Here is an 18,533-nt window from a genome sequence, read left to right as displayed (position 1 = left end):
TGTATTTGTTCCCCAGTCTGCATCAGGTGCCCAAGCTGCAATGTGGGATGATCTGAGCAAGTAATTGCAATGGAGCTGAGCAGGTAGGACTGTGGTGGGAGAGTTTTCCTCCTGAAATGGTATGGCTGTAAGTATAGAAGAAAGCTTGTGCGCATGCTAAAGTGGTGCTCAAGGGTGTCCAAAAATAACCAAAGAGACCATCAGAGATCTATCAATGAGCTCCTTACAGCCTATAAGGAAAGTGTGTGCCAGGAGCTGAGCTGATCCCATTGGAAGGAGCCCTGCTCTGCCCTGGCTGTGCTCTGCTCTCTGTGCTGCATTGGCAGCGCGGTGCCTCGGCTGGCAGCAGTGCTCCTGCAGTCACTGAGAGCTGTGCTGCTGATGGTCTCCTTTCTGTGGGTTCTGTTAACACTTGTGTTGTGATGCTGGGTTAGGAAGGTGTGCTCTGTTTTTGTCTGGCTTTCTTCCTTGTGTTTTTCTCAGCCCTTTTCTCCTGGGTGAGGGTTTCCCACTCCTCTATTCCCTGTTCCTCTTTCTGTAAGCACAGTAGATAGGAACAAACTGTCTGTTGTTCTCTTTGCAAACGCTGGAGTGCTGAAGTGAGCCCACAGATAACAGATTGAAGAAGCAATAATTGGGAGAGAAGCGAGAGAGAAATAGGAGGAATGTAAACAAGTCACTGCTGTGACAGTGGAAGCCCCAAGTAAATGTATTAGGCAGATAGAAAGCCTCAGCTTTAATGAAATAGTTGCTGGAGGTTTTCTAATGCTTTTGGAATACAAACGCAATAAACAGCAGAAGTTGCCCTTGGCTGCAGAGCTTTGGGGCAGGTGTCCTGTTCCCAGTGTCACTTGTTTGGCACTGAGCTTGATCTGGACCCTGCATTCAGCACGTGGCACGCTCTCCTAATCCTTGCTTAGAGCTCAGTAAAGAGCACGCTTCAGTATTTATGTTTTTGGGGATTACCTGCTCTGGTAGATGTGATTTCTTTGCTGCTCCTTGCTCATTATAGATGGCCAGAGCAGATTACAGCCACGAGACCTTTCATGGCTCTAATTCCTATGTCCTTTTCCTTATCACTGTTTAACTTTCATACAGCCAAGTTAAAAACTTTGAAGAAGAACAAAGTGGAGATTTAAAGCTCCCCACGCAGGGGAAAAAGCTCTAGGGAGCAGCAGCTGCACAAGAATTTTAAATAGAAATGCTAATTCTCTGATGTCACCCCCTGCATGGCGCTGCCCAACCCCTGCTGTGCCCTCCCAGCTGCTCTGGGCAGAGCTGTGCCCCCCAGGAGGTTTCTTCAGAGCCTCAGAAGGACAGGTGGAGACTAAATGCACACAGACTGAAGAGCAGAGGATTCCAAATCCGACCCATAATTGCTGCTGAGTGGGGGCTGCCACGTGGAAAGGAGAAGTTCTAATATAAGAACTGGATTTCTTGAGCTTTGTCACTGAATCTAGCTGTCAAAGCAGTAGACGACCTAACAAATGGCCTGAGATGCTGTAAGTGGTAGCTAGCAAAACTTAGTAAATAAATGGAGGTGATAATTTAGGTGGCAGCCAGGTGTTGTGCAGCTCTGGCTGGGCACGAAAATAATGGTTTGTGTCAGAGTGTAGCTGGAAGAGTTGCTTCTAAATTGCACCATTTATTTGTGGGAGTGAACAGGACGAGTCGGGACTATTGTAGGTCGTCCATGTCTTATTCTCTGCTGGCAAATAGAGATGGATTTCTGGGCATTGGGGAAAACTTCCCTTTGCCAGCAGCACAAAACCTATGCGAGCTTCTTTCTAAAGCCATATCTCAGGGATATGCTTCCCCTATTCAAATACTGTCCCCATAAACTGTGGCTCATTAGTCTAGGAAGCATCCATATTCTTCGTACGAGCTTTGGAAAGATGTGACACTTCGACGTGTGGTGGGAGGACCCAGTCCCAGCAGCTGCTCTGCTCTTCCCTTGGTATTCATAAAGCTCTGCCTGTGATCAACATATGGGTATGCAGAATAACTGTGATTTGGGAAACAAAGGGAACTGTTTCTTCAACCCTTCTTTTCACTGGCAAAGGGTGATGTTCGTGGTCTGGGATCTTTGGCCAGAAAAGTTTGGAGAAGGGAAGGGCAGAGCCTGGATTGTTGTGGCAAGAATCCTCTTTAGAGGTGAACGACTGCATGAGTGAATCTCTTGGTTGTCTGCTTGTGCCACTCACATGGAAATACCTCTGGTGACATTCCAAAGGCACACGTAGGCATCCTTCCAGAAGGGTGGAAAGCAGCAATGCTGCAAAATGTGCCGCAGTTTCGGATACAGCTTTGCAAAGCCAATGCTTTGTTCAGAAGGCTTTGGGATGGCAAGTGGAAGTATTGCTCTGAGCAGGGAAGAGAGGAATTAGTAGCTCAGGAGTGTGTTTCTCTTATTAATTTTGCAGAAGCACTAATGTTAGAGGGTCAGCCTCCTGATGATGGGCTGTGGAATCCCAAACCTGCAATGTGAACATTAAGGATTGTACTGGGTAGGAATAAACGCGTTGGATACAGCTGTTAGCATGAAATATGTATGAATGAGGTGCAGAGGATGTATGGCAAGGTGCAAACTGCTGATGTTTTGGAGCCTCCAAACTTCTTGGCCAAGTTAAAGTGAAATTTCTGCTGCAAGATGCGTGCATTCTATCCAAATACCACTCCAGAGAAAAGTGCTACTGTCTCCTCCGTTTAAGCTAAATGCTCAGAATTCATTAACTAAAAAGCTCCGTTCTTTCCACTCTCCTACACGGTGACCTGCTCACCCTGCTCAGTGTGTTCTGCTCTGCAAGGCTGGCACTGAACCAGTGCCCATTCCCATCTGTATTACTGACCTGGGTGATGGGGCACCCCAGTGAGCTCACAGGGCACACTGGGACCAGCTGGGAAGCAGCTCTACAGATGGGCCTGAGCTTCCTGGTGGTCACCACGTTGAAGATGAGCCAGCAACGTGATACTGCTGCAAGAGGGAAAAGTCTGGCTGCGTTAGTATGGGTACTGCAGTCCAGGTGAGGGGTGAACCTCCTGCCAGGGTGCAAGGAAGTTATTTATGCTGAGTTGGGCCAAGCACTGCGGTAGGCAGCCTGGAGAAGCTGTGGGGCCTTGAGGAGATGCACTGAGTGCCAGAGGCTGAGTAATCTGATGTTCTGGTGTGGCTTTAGCAGGAGGTGAACCAGGTGTTTCCAGAGGTCCTTGTCAGCCTCAGCTGCTCTAAGTGCTGTGAGCTGGTCGTTGATCAACCAAGGAAAGGAAGGAGAACATGTGGCCTGATGTCCTCTGGACTGGGATCAGTGACTCAGGGCACAAAATGCTAGGGGGCAGTGCGTGTGCTGTGCTTCCATGAATGGAGGAAACCAGATGCAATAGAAAGAACAACTGAGAAAAGGTATGGAAAGGAAAAGGAAATGAATTTTTTTCTTTTTTTTTTGTGGCATTAAGATGCAAGAGAAAGTGGGAACTTATTTCATCACCTTCCAAAAACCAAAATGAGTATTATGCATTTATATTTGATTTTGCCTTTGTCCAAGGCCATTAATTATCCTTGAACAGCACAGTTGGGTGACAGAGCAGTGAGTTACTGTGTGGAGCTCCAGGACAGTGCAGGCATCATAATGGATCCTATCAGAGGGAAAGCAGTCTATAAAGTGATGAAAAGTGCTGGTAAGGCCAGGTAAATGATGTACCAGCTACCAGAGCATCACCAGCCAGTTACCATATAGGAGTAATTGAACACAAAATGTGTCATGTTGGAATGCATTCAGATAATCCAGTTACATATAAACCATACTGGTGGATATACACTGTACTGTCTAGGGATGCTTTATGCTATGGAATAATGACATAGACCTTAGTTTCACATTTGACATATTCCTCTCTGTTTTCCCCCTGATACGGTAGCATTGCAATGGGAAGTAATCTTTCTTCTGCAGCAAGTGTTTGGTTTGAGTGACTTTGAGCACTGCTGGGAAGTTGCACCAACTGGTGAACACTTCCCACCCCCGTCCTTTTGTCTGTGTGAAAATGAGGAATGCATGCAGATTAATTAGCATTAATTGAGCTCTGTACAGAGCAAACATGTGAAGCTACTCAAAAGTGTGTGTTGTTGGAGCAATAACAGTTTGCAAGAAATGCATTTTACAGTGATAAATATCAATGGAAAAGGGCTGTTCTTCCAGCTGGTCACTAACTGCCACAAAATGCTGCCCACGAGGTCATTGTCACTGTTAAAACACTGCAGTGGAACCTGAGTTTTGCAGATTTTCTCATCGTACCATCTCTACTTAGATTTCAGTGCCAGTGCCCCACCAGTCATTGCAGAGGAGATGCTTGTTTATCCTAACAAGCAGTGTCCTGCTTATGGATTTGATCATCCCTTGTGGGGATCTGGGTCCTGTTGTTCAGTCACAACATTAAGAACCACTCTAAGGCTCACTTCTGTGCTGAGTTATTGCCTCAGAGCTGCCTCCTTTCTTTCCTCCACTTGGGAGCCAATGAACCCACCCAGGGAAAGACAAACTCTGATATCTAGATGAGACCAAACAGCAGCCAGAACTTTTGTTAGTTGTTTAAGCCAGTTTTAAAGGAAAAACAAAAGTCAGTGAGGTGACCATGTGAGAAATCTACTGCCCCCTTCTACTGGGGAAACAAACGTGCAGCCAACAGAGGTGCTTCTGCTGTGTGCTAATGGGTACTTGGCTGAGGGCAAGGCTGAGCATGGTGTAATTTCTGCTTTGCAGAGCAATGCCTCTGGGTTCTGCAGGTGCACTGAGCAGGCTGAGCTGAAAGCTATGCTTGCCATTAATTCCAGCTCACAGATCCCAGCACCGAGAGATGATGCTGTGAAAAAAAAAATGCAATGAAACCAAATGGCTGTTGGGGTTCTCAAGAAAAGTGACCTCAAGCAGTAAGCTGTTATGATTGCCTGGAGTCTATAAAGAGCTGATGTGCTTAGATGCCTGGTGGCACAGAAGTCAGTTACCCAGTAACTTTTTTTGGCACTCACAGTGAGTGGCTGCATGGCTGAAGGAGCGCCGTGCAAACACCATCTGCATGAGTGATGGCTGGTGGCTCTGAACAGCAGTTTGTTCAGTTATGTAAACCTAAAAGGTTCAGCATGCTTCTGGGAACACCAGGAACAGCAGTGGTGTGGTGCTGTGGCCAAGGTGGGATCTGGCCATGGTGGGCTGGAGCAGGGCCATGGGGTGGTGCTGTTGGCAGATCACTGTTCAGCTGCCAAACAAAACTGTCATAAGGACAGCAAACGCTCTTCTGAGCTCCAAACTCCTCACTGGCAGCTCGGTGCCGTGGTGCACAGCACTGCCTGTGCTGTGGTCACTGCGTCCATGGCAGAGCCATCACTGCCAGCAGGGGGGGAGCTGCTTTAATGCTGTGGCTCTGTGAGGTGTCAGTGCTCAGGGTGAGGGGCTGTTCAGGAAGGTCAGTGCCTGCATTCCCAGAAGGGTAATTGATGCAGGATGGCCATTTCTCCTTTTCTCACTTGAAATATTGCTAGTGGTCACAGATTAAGTAAATACAATTGAGAACCGCTTTGCCTTCTGTTGATTAACGTTCTACTTCAGGTGTATAATTTTTCCAGTGTTCAACGTGGCTCGTTTTTAGCCTTGGTGTGATTTGTTCCTCGGCTCTGAGCAAAGGGAGCTGTAGTCCCTCAGTGCTGGGGGAGCTGAGCTGTAGGTGTGGGCTGCGGCAGCTGCAGGAGCTGCTGGGGCACGGAGGGCTCTGGGTTGTTGTAAGGGCTGCAAACCCTGTGGTACCAGAGGTGGAACAAACCTTCCTGACCCACAGCAAGGGAAGGGAGCAGCCCTGGGTGTGGGGCGAGTGGGCTAAAACCAGTTAGCTACATGGCAAGGTTCCATCAGCTGCTCTGAAATCTAATTCGTGTTCTTGTGGGGTTTCCAGTTCTGGAATTGGTCCCCCTTTTGGGTGTCAGAATTTGGGGTAGAAGGAAAAAAAGATTTGGCAGGAAAGCAAAACAGAACCAAATAAATGACCAATCCTGGCAGTGATGCTTGGTTTGTTCACAGTCAATGTTTTTCTTCCACTTTATTTCCTTAGAAATATGACTAACCATTTTTTTCTCCCCAGGTTTTGTGAAATCAATTTGCAATTGAGATGCGTTTCTGCGATCCCAGCAGTGCCGGCTCTGGCATCGCTGCTCTCACGGAGCACCATATGCTTCCTTCTGTTTGTTTGCTGCCTTCCCAACGCTCCCAGATCATCTCATTGGTGAGTGCATGACAAAGTACCAGGAAGATGTTGGCACACAATGCTGCCGTTCCTACAAAAGGGGAAAAAGTGATAAATGCTTTCATTTTCTGAAGAAAAAGATAAGGAGTTGTTTTGGGAACCCAGCTGACAGTTGTAATAGCTGTTAATGTTTTTCATCTTAAGAGCAAGAATTTCAGGGGAGGCAGGTAAACTTCTGCATTAAATTTGCATTCAGAAGAAGGGTAACCACCACCAAACAAAAAAACAAACAGCGCTGCACCTGACTTTCAGGAGGTTTCTTGTCAAAGATACAAAGGAAATGCAGTGGGGTTTTCAAAAGTAGCAGGAAATTAAGTGCCTTATTTGCATCCACCCACAGTCAGCAGGAGTTGGTTCTAGATCCCTCTCTGTTATGTGGATATCTTTTGTCATGTGGGTAGCAATACAAAATAGAGAGAATAGACATTGTTCTGCTGTTCTGGGAAATAATATAAAAACAAAACAACAAAAAACCCCCACATCTGAGAAGCGTTTTAATAAGAAGTGCTCTTGCTCAGCAAACCAGCCTGCCTTTGCTGCAGATATCATCTGTGTTTTTGGGGACCCTTCTGGATATTGGGGTGCTGTGAGAGCCACTGCTTTGATCAGTTTTGGTGTGAGCTGATCAGACCCTGGCAGTGCCTCTCCCCGCTGTGCTGCTCTGCAGCAGGAGATCCTGCAGTGTCCTGCATCCCATTGGGCCCATGCTTAAGGCCATCACATGCAGCCTGTCCCACATCTCAGCTCTGCAGGACAGTGGAGCTCAATGCATCAGCATTACTGAACTCAGTGATGGCAAATCACCCTCTGTGCACCCACAGGGAGGGATCCAGTGCAACTATCTGCCTTCACAGACCTTCTGCTTCCCCTGCTGCTCTGATGTCAGCATCCTGTGTGCACCAATAAGTCACTGTTGAACACTGGGAGGGCTCTGCCTCTGATGGGGGGGGGGGGGGGAAAGCTTCTCGCTGCTGTTAGTGGTCTGTTGCATCCTGCAGAATGGGTGGAGATCACCTGAATCCTTAGAGCGGGTGAAGCAATGCTGTTCAGTGCTCATTGGCAGCAGCCAGGACTTCAGCCACTGCCTTACTACTGATGGTCAATCTGCTAGTTATCAAAGCTTCACCTTGTGCTTTGCTTCCCTCTGCTCAGCTCCTCCATGTCAGTATCATTCCTCACTCACCAGGATGCTCTGAGCCCACCAACAGAATTCCTACATTTGTAACCTGAGGGCAATCTGTTCTAAGTGACCACCAGCCCTGTGGTGCAGGGGGAGCTCCCTGCAGCCTCCCCACATCCTGCAGCCTCTCCTTAGGAGGAAAACTCCTTGAAGTCCTCCCTGAAAAGAATCAAAGGAATTCTGGTTTCAGAGGCATTGTTTGCATAATTTAAAATTTTCACTTTGCAAATGGTTTTGTTGTAAATTTTTAGGGGCTGAGATTTGCAGAACTGAGTGCAGCTCTCAGACATTGCAGTGCTCTGGACAGGTTAAATCATTTTCTTTCCTTGTGTGCCCCCAGGACGGCCGCAGTGTCTGTGAATCAGTGCTCCCTGGGATGCATTCACTCAACCTGGAGCCCGGGGTGGTGCAGGTGGTGGTGAAGGTGGGCTGTTCTGTGCGGCCGTGCTGACATTTCCCATCAGGTTGTTCCCTCCGAGTTAACAATGTTTTTCTTTCATGCAGCTGTTTACCATTAAATGAAATTGATGGTTCCCCTTGCAACACTGTTGTCATTTCCCTTGCTGAGTTGTTCAAACCAGCTCCGTGTGCTCGCATCTCTCCTCAGGCGACTTCATTTTCTGTGTTCCTTAACCTTTTCCCTTGGACAGCGTGATGATGTTTGTGTTCTCTGAAGGCAGTGGTGGAGCAGAACAAATGGCCCTGGTGATCCCAGCTCGGGGGCGACTGTGACCCTTCTGGGCTGTCTGTCCTGTGCTGTGCAGCTGTGGGCTGTGAGCCATCTGCCTCTGTGGGCCTTCCTGAGACACAGCAGCTTCTGTTTGCACAACTGCCTGCCTTTTAGATAGAGTCACTATGTATGTATATGAAATATTTAACATACATAAATCTGTGTGTAAATATGAATGCATGCACCCGTGGATACGTAGCTGATGGAAGGATCAGTTTTTGTTGGAGCAGAGCACGTTAGAATGCTTGGACCTGACAACACCTTCATTATCTCTTCTTTGTTGCAAAGAGCAACCAGGAGGCAGTCCGTAATCAACGCAGGTGGAGCAGGGAGTCCTGCACTGCTGAGATGCTGCGTGGCATGGGGTGGGTGTGGGTGTGTGTGGGTGTCTGGGCCTATGGGGTTCCTGGTGCTGCTGTGGGTTCTGCCCCGGCGCAGCAGCCTCAGGAGAACCACTCACAGCAACCCCAGGTTCAGAACAGGGTGGTGATGTCTTGCATACGGCCCTCAGTACTTCCATAATCCAGGACATGAACAGCCACTGAAATTGTGCAGGGGAGGGACAAGAGCTCTGCCTGCTGAGCTCAACCTTTTGCAGAGCTTTTTCTTTCCATCTATGTGTGCCAGGCAGTGATGCTGGGAGCAGCTGGGGTGCAGTGAGAGGTGTGACGTGCTCCCTCTAAGGTGTCCCTTCCTGCAGGTGCTGTGGAGCAAACATCCCCTGTGCTGCTGCTTCCTGTTCTGGATCTGTCCCCCTGCTCAGGTGCCCTGCTGGCTCCACACTGAGGTGCAGAAAGCTTTCTGATCACCAAGCTGTGTCCTCAGTTACATCTGGATGGCATAGCTGTACAGGTGCATAGGTACACGAAGAGGTTCCTCATTCGATTTATGTCCTGTAAGGCCTCGTGCAGCACTTCTGCCACTGGTGGTTTGGGATGCAGCAAATGGCTGTGCTTCAGATGCGGGGAGCGAGAAGCACTGCTGTGTCTGGCTGCTGGGATGGAAGTGAGCTGGTTCTAAGTGTGGGATGCATTTGAATTGTTATGCTGTCTTTTTTACTCCCACTTTATTATTATTATTTTTATTTATTTGCCACCAGGCTGCTTTCTGGGCCTAATTAAATGCTCTGCTAATCCAGAGCCAGGTTTTGATTCACAGAGTTCAATCTGGCCCTCTTACACTCCTGGCAGCCAACCCTTTTGCTCTGACAATGCATCTTCCCAGCAGGACCAGGAGGTGCTCTCCAGCTGAGATGTTCTTTCCCACTAGGGACTCATTTTCTCTTGCACTCTCTGCCATTTTTCACCTGTGCTATCTTTCTGCTGGAACTCAGGCTTGCAAATTCCAGTTCCTTTGAACAGCTTTTTCCCCCTGGTAAGAAACACAGATCCTGCAGTCCAAAAATAGAGGTGATTCCAAGAACGTATCAGCTGTTATGCCTCTCTGTATTCCTGGATTTTTAAGGATGTTTTTAGGTTATTCTGTTTCCTATTCTGATCAACACTGTTACTTTCCCTACATGCCCACGTTCCTTACAAGTTCTCTTATGATGCTTCCTAATTAACACCCAGCACATTCACAATTAGCAATCAGTTTCTACCCAGTTGAGTTTGTTTCAAAATATATGTTGATATTTTAGCATGCTCAGTAGTTCACTAAAGACTCTGAGAAAGCAATGGGGCTGAGATAACTGGTGGTTAAAACACAGTGCAGAAAAGGACAAAAGACTGTGTTTGTTCTCCAGTGCAGCTGTCGCCCCGCCTCAGCCCCATGGCTGCGGGCAGCAGTGCGGTGCAGTCTGGGTGCAGAGAGGTGCTGCTAATTGCAGCCCTGCAGGGTGGAAATGGATGTGCTGCTAATTGTGGCCCTGCAGGAGTGGAAGCGAATGGTGAGAGCTGAGATTGGGCAGAATGAGGATGCAGCAGCGCAATTTCGGTCCTCCTGGCTTTGACTCACGGCTGCTGCCAATTCTTCCTTAAAACCCCACCTTTCTGCTATAGATTGAACATTTTTTCCCTAGAAGATCTTGCCTGGTGGAGCTGATACTAATGCCAGCAGGACAGAGAACTGTTTCACAGACTTCAACGTTTTTCCTGCTTAGAACTGAAAGCACTGCTGAGCACATCCCTTTATTGCAGTCTTTACTTCAACACAGGATTGCTTTTTTCCCCGGGGGTTTGTTTTGTTGAGTGCCCTCAGTTTCACTAATGAATGAAGTGCTCCTCCTTAGTCGTTGTGCTCACTTCAGGATGCTGCTGGGACACAGTGTGACACAGCACGCAGAGCTCCCTGCCACAGGGCTGCGGCTGTTGGTTCTCCTGCAGCTGTCGGAGGGCAGCGAGAGTCAGATCAGTTCCTCCCAGCGATGGGGCATTCAGGCAGATAACACGAGGGAGAAATAACCACTGAGGTCGGCACTAGAAGCTTAGTGAATGTAAATCGGGGTGTGCTCTCAGCCGGCCCCGCTCTGTGCCTGAGCCCAGCCCCTTCCCATTGTCCCTTCTTCACTTTCACGTTGTTCCCTGCTGTTTGCGTTGCCGCTGGCGCAGCGCTGCCCTGAGCACCAGGCAAGGTCTGGCGGTGGTGCTCTTCGTCTGCTCTGCAGCAATTCGGGCAGCCTGCTCAGTTCTGCTCGGACTGCCTGCAGGGCTCCCAAGGTTTTGCAGAGTACAGACAGCCTGTTCTCCCCAAACCAACCCAGTGCCCTGACTCAGCAGTGGCTCACAAGGTGCGGTACAGGCAGCCTCTTTCCTCCTGTTTGATGAAGAGAAAACAATCAGCAAGCCAATAGTGATCTCTATCAATAGTTGCCAAGATAGAAGCTGTTAAACTGGGGCTGAATATTGAATTCTTTTAATAGTGCCTCAGGTGTTGCAAAACCAGCTTTGCAGGAATTGGCTTCTTGGTAAGGGCTGCACTGTTAGCAGCACACCAGGTCCTACTGAGCCCATGCTCACTCACAGCCTGTTTCTTTTTCTCCCATCCCTACACAGGTACCTGCTGACACGTGCTCCCCAGCTGCAAACGGCCAACCCCGCCCTGGCACCTCAGCTGCCATCCTGCTCAGTACCAGGTGATTTCTTACAAGAAGAACCAAATAGGTGGTTTCTTTGTTTCTGGGGATTTTTTTCTAATTAAGAAAGCAAATATTGCAGTAATTTTTGATGCTGATGGGGTCTGAAAAGTAAAGCAGGCAACTGCCCCAGTGTCAGATGCAGGCTGCTTATTGTCCACACAGGGGTGACAGCTTGCAGCAGAAATGCAAAGCCACAGCTTGAAGCAGTGATGGAACACCTGGTGAGAAGGCAGGGCCAACCTGGAGGAGCTCAGCTGTGTGCAATGTACTGAGTGATGGAGGGGCTGGAGCAGGATCCACCCCTTCCCAGCCCTCATTTAAGGACTGAAAGTGGAGATGAGGGTATTTTGTTGGAGATACCTGTGTACCTGAGGCCTTCTGAAGGTAAGTGGCCTTTTTGCTTTTGTTTTTCTGCCTATGGTTGCTGCCTTGAGTGTATCCTCATCTGCTGTAGCCAAGATCTTTGCTACTCTGCTCTCATTGCTGTGTTTTCTATCGTGTTACGCAGCTGCAGAATGCTGTTGTCCTCAGGACCCTCTCACTGTGCAGTCTGGGAAATACAGCGTGAAAGCTGCTTTTAGGGTTTGACTATGGCAATAAAAGTGAAAGATATTGTGAGTGAGCAAAGCAGGATGAAGTATTGTACTGTGAATTGCAAACGCATCTGAGGAAAGAATTAATGTTTCGTCAGCTGTTGTGCACTTACGTTTCAATTCAGAACTTTATAATGAGTGTTTTGATTATTCCATTTCTATTAATGTGCTTTTACTGTGTTCTAGTGGTACAACACCAGAAGATAAGATAATATTCTATCTTATAAAAATGGGATAGTTTTAACTCGTATTGCTGGTGGGAGTGAATCTTTCTCCAAACCCCTACGCGTGCTGTTCTGTGGGCTCTGCTTTGTGGGAATGTGGGCCTGCCTCTGGCTGATGGATGAAAGAGTGATGGTGCTGTTGGCACGTCTTGTGGCAGTCCAGTAGGACACAGCAGCTCTCCCTTTCCCTTCTCATTGGAACCAGTGCTTAAAAATCTGATTGCTTGCCGTGACTTTGGTGCAGAACACCATGGCCTTACTGGGAGCTGTGAGATGTATTTTTCCAGTGTTTTTTTCCAGATTCTTCAGAGTCCCCACTTTCTTCCACCAAACCCTTGTTAAGAACCAATGCCACGTGGCCCTCAGATGGCAGCCACAGAGGGAGGGATGATGAGGAATGGAGCTGCTCCTCCTGAAGTGATGCTGGGATCTCAGGGCCCTGTGCACTGCCTGCAGCAGCCCCTCACAGTGCTTGCTTTTGTGCCCTGTGCTTTGGCACGTTTTTCTGTCATTGCATTTTTCCTGCCTCCAAGAAGGGGTTTGCATTCCCTTTTGCACCCCAGGTCCTGGTTCAGAGCCCCATTGTGGTGTGTGCCTGTGGCTGCATTTGTCCGTGCCTAATTTAGAGGTAATCCCATGGGACATGACAAAGCCAGGGTGAGGAAACAGCTTCAGCACGTGGTCAGCTCTGTTTAACAGCGGTTGATGAAGAAAGCACACAGCAAATCTTGCTTCCCCAGCAGGTTCTGTGAGCAGCAGTTTGTCAGGTTGCATTTCTCAGTGCCGAGTTATGTTAAGTTCTGCTGTGATTGGTGCTGAGCTGCAGGAACGTGGCATCACCTCAGAGCTTCAGCAGAGCGCTGCGAGCTGCTCCCAGCACAGCTCAGGGTGGGAGGCAAACAGCCCCTGGTACTGGGGGGGGTGGGTGGGTGTCTGTGGGTTCCAAATTCATGCACAGCCCCTGAGCTCCTACATGCATGCAGTGCAGCCCCGGTGTGACCTGCAGCCAATGGGACTGAAGCCAACAGCAGTGCCACGGTGGGATGGGCAGAGCTGGGGCAGCGCTGCTGGGTTTGTCCTGTGTGAGCACTATTTCTGTGATGTTCGCTCAGTGTTTCCAAAAGCCTGTAGTGGCTGTGAGCTACAGGGGTCCTTCTGAGGCCTTGTTAGTTTCTTTGCAAAAGCATGTGGTGCCTTCTTTGCTAGTAAGCTTGCTTTGAGTAATTAAATCTAAATTGCAGCTGTCAAAAGGAGAGAACAGAGAGGTGATGTTTTGTCTTTGCTCTCTTTGGATGAGGTCGCTGACACGTGAACATCCATCCTCCCTCTGCTCTCTGTGTGGAAGGATCTGTAACAAACACAACTGGAGCGCAGTGCTGTGGGCTGGGCTGTGCAGCACTCGGTTACCCGCGCTCTGTGGCTGCTCCATGGCTGCTCGCTCTGTGCAAACCAATTAGTGCGAGGGAGTGCACTCCCATCTAACATCCCAGTCGCTCTTTGGCGTGCAATCATTCACCATAAATGCACATGAAGCTGGAATTCAATTAATCAGCCCGTACAATAAGCCTGTCTCTTGCTATTTTTTCCCAATACGTTTTTCTTTGAATAAAAATGTAATTGTCAGTGCAAAATATCAGGCCAGAGCCACATAACAAATAACTATGGATTTGTAATTAAACCCAGTAAAGCCTAAGATGAAATACAAAAGGCAGAGAGCTAAAATCCAATTAAAACTTATTATGAGAAATACAATGCCAGTCCTTTCCAGGCAGAGCGCACCGCACCCTGGGTTGCAACAACAGTTACTGGGTTTGATAATGAGCCCCGAGGTGCAGATTGAGGGGTGTGCAGGAGGAGGCGGGGATGGGGGCAGAGCTTTTGCCTCCATTAGTGCCTGCTGGCAGGCACTGCCTGCTGCCTTTGGACTGGAGAAACAAGCTGCGTGCAGCGTCAGCTCTGTGCCGTGCTCTGGTTCCCTGTGCGAGGTGCTCTGTAGCAGCAGTGGTGTATGGCTGTGTTTTTTTTTTTTTTTCCACTTTGTTGTCAGCCCAAAAGCTTCTGAGGCGTGGAAGTAAATGTATGAAGTTAACTCAGATGGAAAACAACTGGACTTTGAGCTTAAAGTGGGGAAAAATATTGGATTGCTCTTCCCAGATTTCTCATTGTTACAAAATAACTGTAATTATTCACTCTTTTTTTTCTTTTTCTTTTTTGATATTGAGTTCTTCCATTGTGAAACATGCAATTCTCCTAAATAGCTGAGAGAATCAAATCAGCCTGGCCCCTCATTTCATTCTGACCCTCATCTCGTTTAAAATTTGATGATAGGCGTGACTCCCTAGCGCCTATTTTGTGTCTTTGTAGCGTTAATGGCCTATTCAATAATGCCCAACCGCTTTGTTTGTGCATTTCTTTATTTGTTTCAGCTGATGGCCCTGGCTCTGCAGCTCCACCCTTCAGCTTTGTGCATCCCAGTGCCGACCAGAGCGGCAGGGCAGGGCTGCACCATCCCTCTGCACCCCTGAGCTGTGCCCTGTGTCACTTCTGTGCCTGTCTTCACATTCCACCTACCAACTTCCGTGGTGACCAAAGTTCTAACCCCCAAGGAGTTAATCCACAGTTCCCAATCCTGTATGATTCCCAAACCTCCAAAGTGAAGTAATGGCAAAAAATATCACATTCAAGAAAGAGTCCAGAACAAAGCTGATTCTGTCATTAGAAAGCAAGCAGAACCTGAGCAGCTGTGCTGCTGGAGGCTGGAGCTTTCCTTTTCTTTTCCCCAAATGAGGAGACGTGCTTCTGTCCAAACAAGCTGCAGCTGCGTGTGGGAAGGGGCTCAGGAGTGGCCATTTGGTGCCTCCTTGGGAGATGTGGCTGAGCCTCTGTATGCATACCTGAAATCTGACTTTGTTTTCATATTCCAACTCACTAAAATCTCATTGTCACATATGTTTATTTGTCTGTATCATATGCTCACACACGAGGAACCTGTTAGTAAACAGCATGACATTTAGGACCACCGTCTGCATCTGAGGCTGAACAACGCTGAGTTTTCTGTGGAACAGTTATGGACAAGTTCTGCATTCCTGCAGGAGAGCAGGACGAATTACTGCCTGTATCCCCTGCTGCCAGGAGCAGCTGTGTCCTCAGAGAGCAACAGCAGGGAGAGAGGGCGGCTGTTCTGTAGGTAATGTGGAGTTAAAATAAGAGATGGGCTCTGGTGTGAGGCAGAGGCAGGCACGCATCTGGGTAACACAGGTGCTTTGTGGAAACTCAGTCTTGCTGGGTACTGGGGGCTTGCACAGTGAACTCTGGGTAGGAAACAGATACCTACATGATTTTGGTTTAATTGTATGCAATGTTTTTACTTCTGCCTTCGAGGAATCTATCCATAAAGACCTCCTCTTTGGGGTGTTTTGCACAGAGCCGCGTGCTGACACCTGTTCCTCTGCCTTCAGTGTAGGCTGCCACGTAACTTAAACACAAGTAATATAAAAATGTTCATCATGTGAGATGCTGCAGTCAGAATAAATTGTGGGCTGGCAACTGGGGGAACTGGAAGAGCAAAGGAGCAATGAGAGCCTGAGGAGGTGCTGAGGCAGAATGCTGCTGGGGCTGGGGTGTAGATCAACTTAGCCAGGCTTTGCACCTTTAAGAGTTAGATCTGTACTGTCATACTTCTGGTGGATGTACATATATTTGTGTGAACAATGTTAAAAGCATTTAGACTGCAAACTTGAGCAGTGCAGCACGTGTGGTTCTGTTACTGCTGCCTGTGCTGCTGGCACATGGCAGGGACAGGGTTGAGTGTCCCTGGGATCCTCCAGCTGTTTGCAGAGGGGCAGAACAGCCCATTGCTCAGCTGGAGCACAAGGGTGCAGGTTTTCCTCTCTGAAATGCCCCCGCTGTGCCTCTTGGTAGACTGCCTTCCCACATGCTGTTCAGGGATGCTGGTTGTCACTGTGTGTCCTTCCCTGCTCCCCATTCCTCCAGGTATTAAAGCAGTGATTTTGATGGTGAGTTGGATTTTGAGCTGTTCCTTACTGACAGCTTGCTTAGAAACAGCATGTAAATGGCACAGAAAGCAAAGACAGTGCCAGAAACCATTTCCAGGGAATCAATTTTATGTCTCCACGTGGCTTCCTGCTGCCCTGGGAGGCTGAAATCAGGAGCAGGCATTAAATCTAGGGCTCTGTAAGGCAGCAGTGCTGGGAGCAGCTCCTTTGGAGGCACACGCTTCTGCAATCAGCCGAGCAGGACCTGCTGCTGGGGTACTGGGGGACAGGCAGAGCTCCCTGCTGCCATCAGGGCAGTGCAAGGAGCAGGCAGGCAGGCAGCCTGGCGCTGGCCTCATCTGCAGGAGGCTCCATTTCCATGCTCAGAGGACAATCTTGCACTGATTTTTTTTTTTGGCTGTCTGATTTTCTTGTAGTAGATTGTGTTGGAGATTGAAGCTCTATTCTTTCCTCTCTCCATTCTGCCTGGTGGTGGCTGCAGGAGGTGCAGTGCCAGTGCACAGAATGCAGTTTGTTCTGTTTGGTTGCCTAAGCCTTGCTTTCTGTTTATTTTTCTCTCTTTAATTACTCTATTAGCACAATATTAAGTGTATTAACCAAAATAATGTCAAAGGATTTTTACTTTGGTATGCGTGCCAAAAATAATCATTGCTAACTCTTAAACAATTGTAATAAGAAAAGTGTCTTGCTGCTAATGATACCTCATTTGTATTAAAGATGCTTTAGTAGGAACAGCTCCTACAATTATTTCAACTAACGCTTAACTACTATGTCGGATTTTGAAATCAAAGTACATGCATGGAAAATTACAAGCTACTCTGCCACGCTCAGCAGTGCACGATCACTCTAGAAGCCCAGGAGCACTGCCGGCTTTGAAGATCATTGCAGAAGATTAGCTACCTGTAGTGGCAATTAGCAGTGTGAATTACAGAGCCATGGTCCGAATCCTCTGAGTGGGACAGCAGGCAGCAGCTGCAGTGGATGCCCTGGACCTCCTCCCATGCACAGCCCCCGTCCCCATGTGCACAGCTGCTCCCTGGTGAGACCTCAGCTTTGGGGCCATGGCGTTGCTCAGAGGAACCCCCAGCAGTTCCCTGTCCTGTGCCCAGTGCAGCACATCCCCACCTGTGGAGGTGCTGATCTGAACCAAAGAGGGAGCGTGTGGTTGGGGTCACGGTGTTCGCGTCACTGATTTCTGTAGGAAAAGCCATTTCCCAGTTGCCTATTTGATTTTGGGGGAATTTCAAATAGTAATTTTAAGTGCTGTCTGTTGGTCCTTTTTGGTGTGAAATAAGCAGGATTCGTAGGGCTACAGCTCTGCAGAGGATTTGGGCTGTGGTTTTGGAAAGAATTCTGAATGATTCAGTGTTAAAAAAACGCACAAACAACCAAACAAACCCCACCAAAGCAACAGCGGCAGCAACACGCTGATTAACTTAATTGACCAACTGCAGCCACCTGGGTCCTGAGCACCAAGGGAGGGCAGGAGCTGCTGCCTCTGCCCTGAGAGCTACAAAGGGCTGCCAGGGGTGCTGGGTTCCTTGGGCTCTGGCTTGTTTAGGCTGCAGGACCGTAAGGTTTCGCTGAGATTTGTTTCTTTTAAATATTGATGTTTCTATTTTAAACATTAGTTTGGGTAGTGAAACAAAGCTGCCTTTAGCTCAGGTTATGAGCAGTGTGCTTTTATCAGGCCCTTCCCGGCTCCATTAGCGAGCTTTCTGGGAGGCTGTTCCAGCTCAGAGCTCCCTGAGGGTGTCCCTGGCCCCCTGCAATGTGCTGCATTGAGCTCTGGAAATGAGCAGATGAGGCAATAATTCACGGCTGCTGTCCTAAATGCATTGGAAAGTAATTAGCGGTGATGGTTAATTGGGATATGTTTCAGCAAAGGGCATCAGGAAGCCGTCTTGGGCTGTGTGACCCAGAGCAGCAGAGCCCTTGCTGACTCATTTCACCTCCCAGATGGGGCTGCATGTTTGTTGCTGCTTGTAGGTTGCAAGTGAATTAGGCAAATTGGCTTGGGAAACACGTAGCTAGGACTTTGGATGTGGCGTATGCCCCCATAAACTTACTTAAAAGGAAAATAATATTATTTTTGAAATCTGACAAAATCACATTAAGCACAGCACTGCGATGCTTTCAAGCCAATTAAAACGAGGTTGGTTTTCCTCTAGAAAACAGATATAGATTCAGATGGATGCAAAAGCATCAATGTAGCTGTGGATTTCTTGAATAGGAGAACTCTTCCAACCCTCAGGTCCTGTCCCTGAGCCTATGGCTGTGCAGAGACAGGTGGGCTGGGCCGTGCTGCTGGGGGAGCAGGAGCTGCAGCCCAGACTCATGCAGCCTCATTTCCTCCCTCACACCAAAGAGGCAGCGCAGAGTGAGATGTGTTTGTGCTGTAGACTTTATCACTGAAGTGTGGAGAAGGAACA

At 48.4% G+C, this 18,533-nt stretch overlaps 1 long non-coding RNA gene across 1 annotated transcript; it reads left to right on the top strand.

The window, feature by feature from the left end:
• On the top strand, positions 1–16,767 carry LOC149915944 (uncharacterized). Its single transcript, XR_016471398.1, has 5 exons — positions 1–83; positions 6,121–6,261; positions 11,186–11,265; positions 11,431–11,652; positions 14,512–16,767. It is a non-coding gene; the product is annotated as an uncharacterized LOC149915944 (long non-coding RNA).
• Positions 16,768–18,533: the final 1,766 nt, after the last annotated feature.

The sequence above is a fragment of the Phasianus colchicus genome, chromosome 15 (assembly GCF_987193195.1).
Source record: "Phasianus colchicus chromosome 15, bPhaCol1.hap1.1, whole genome shotgun sequence".
Classification (NCBI taxonomy): domain Eukaryota; kingdom Metazoa; phylum Chordata; class Aves; order Galliformes; family Phasianidae; genus Phasianus; species Phasianus colchicus.
Note: the sequence above shows the minus strand (reverse complement) of the source record. Positions and strands in the feature narration are given on the sequence as shown.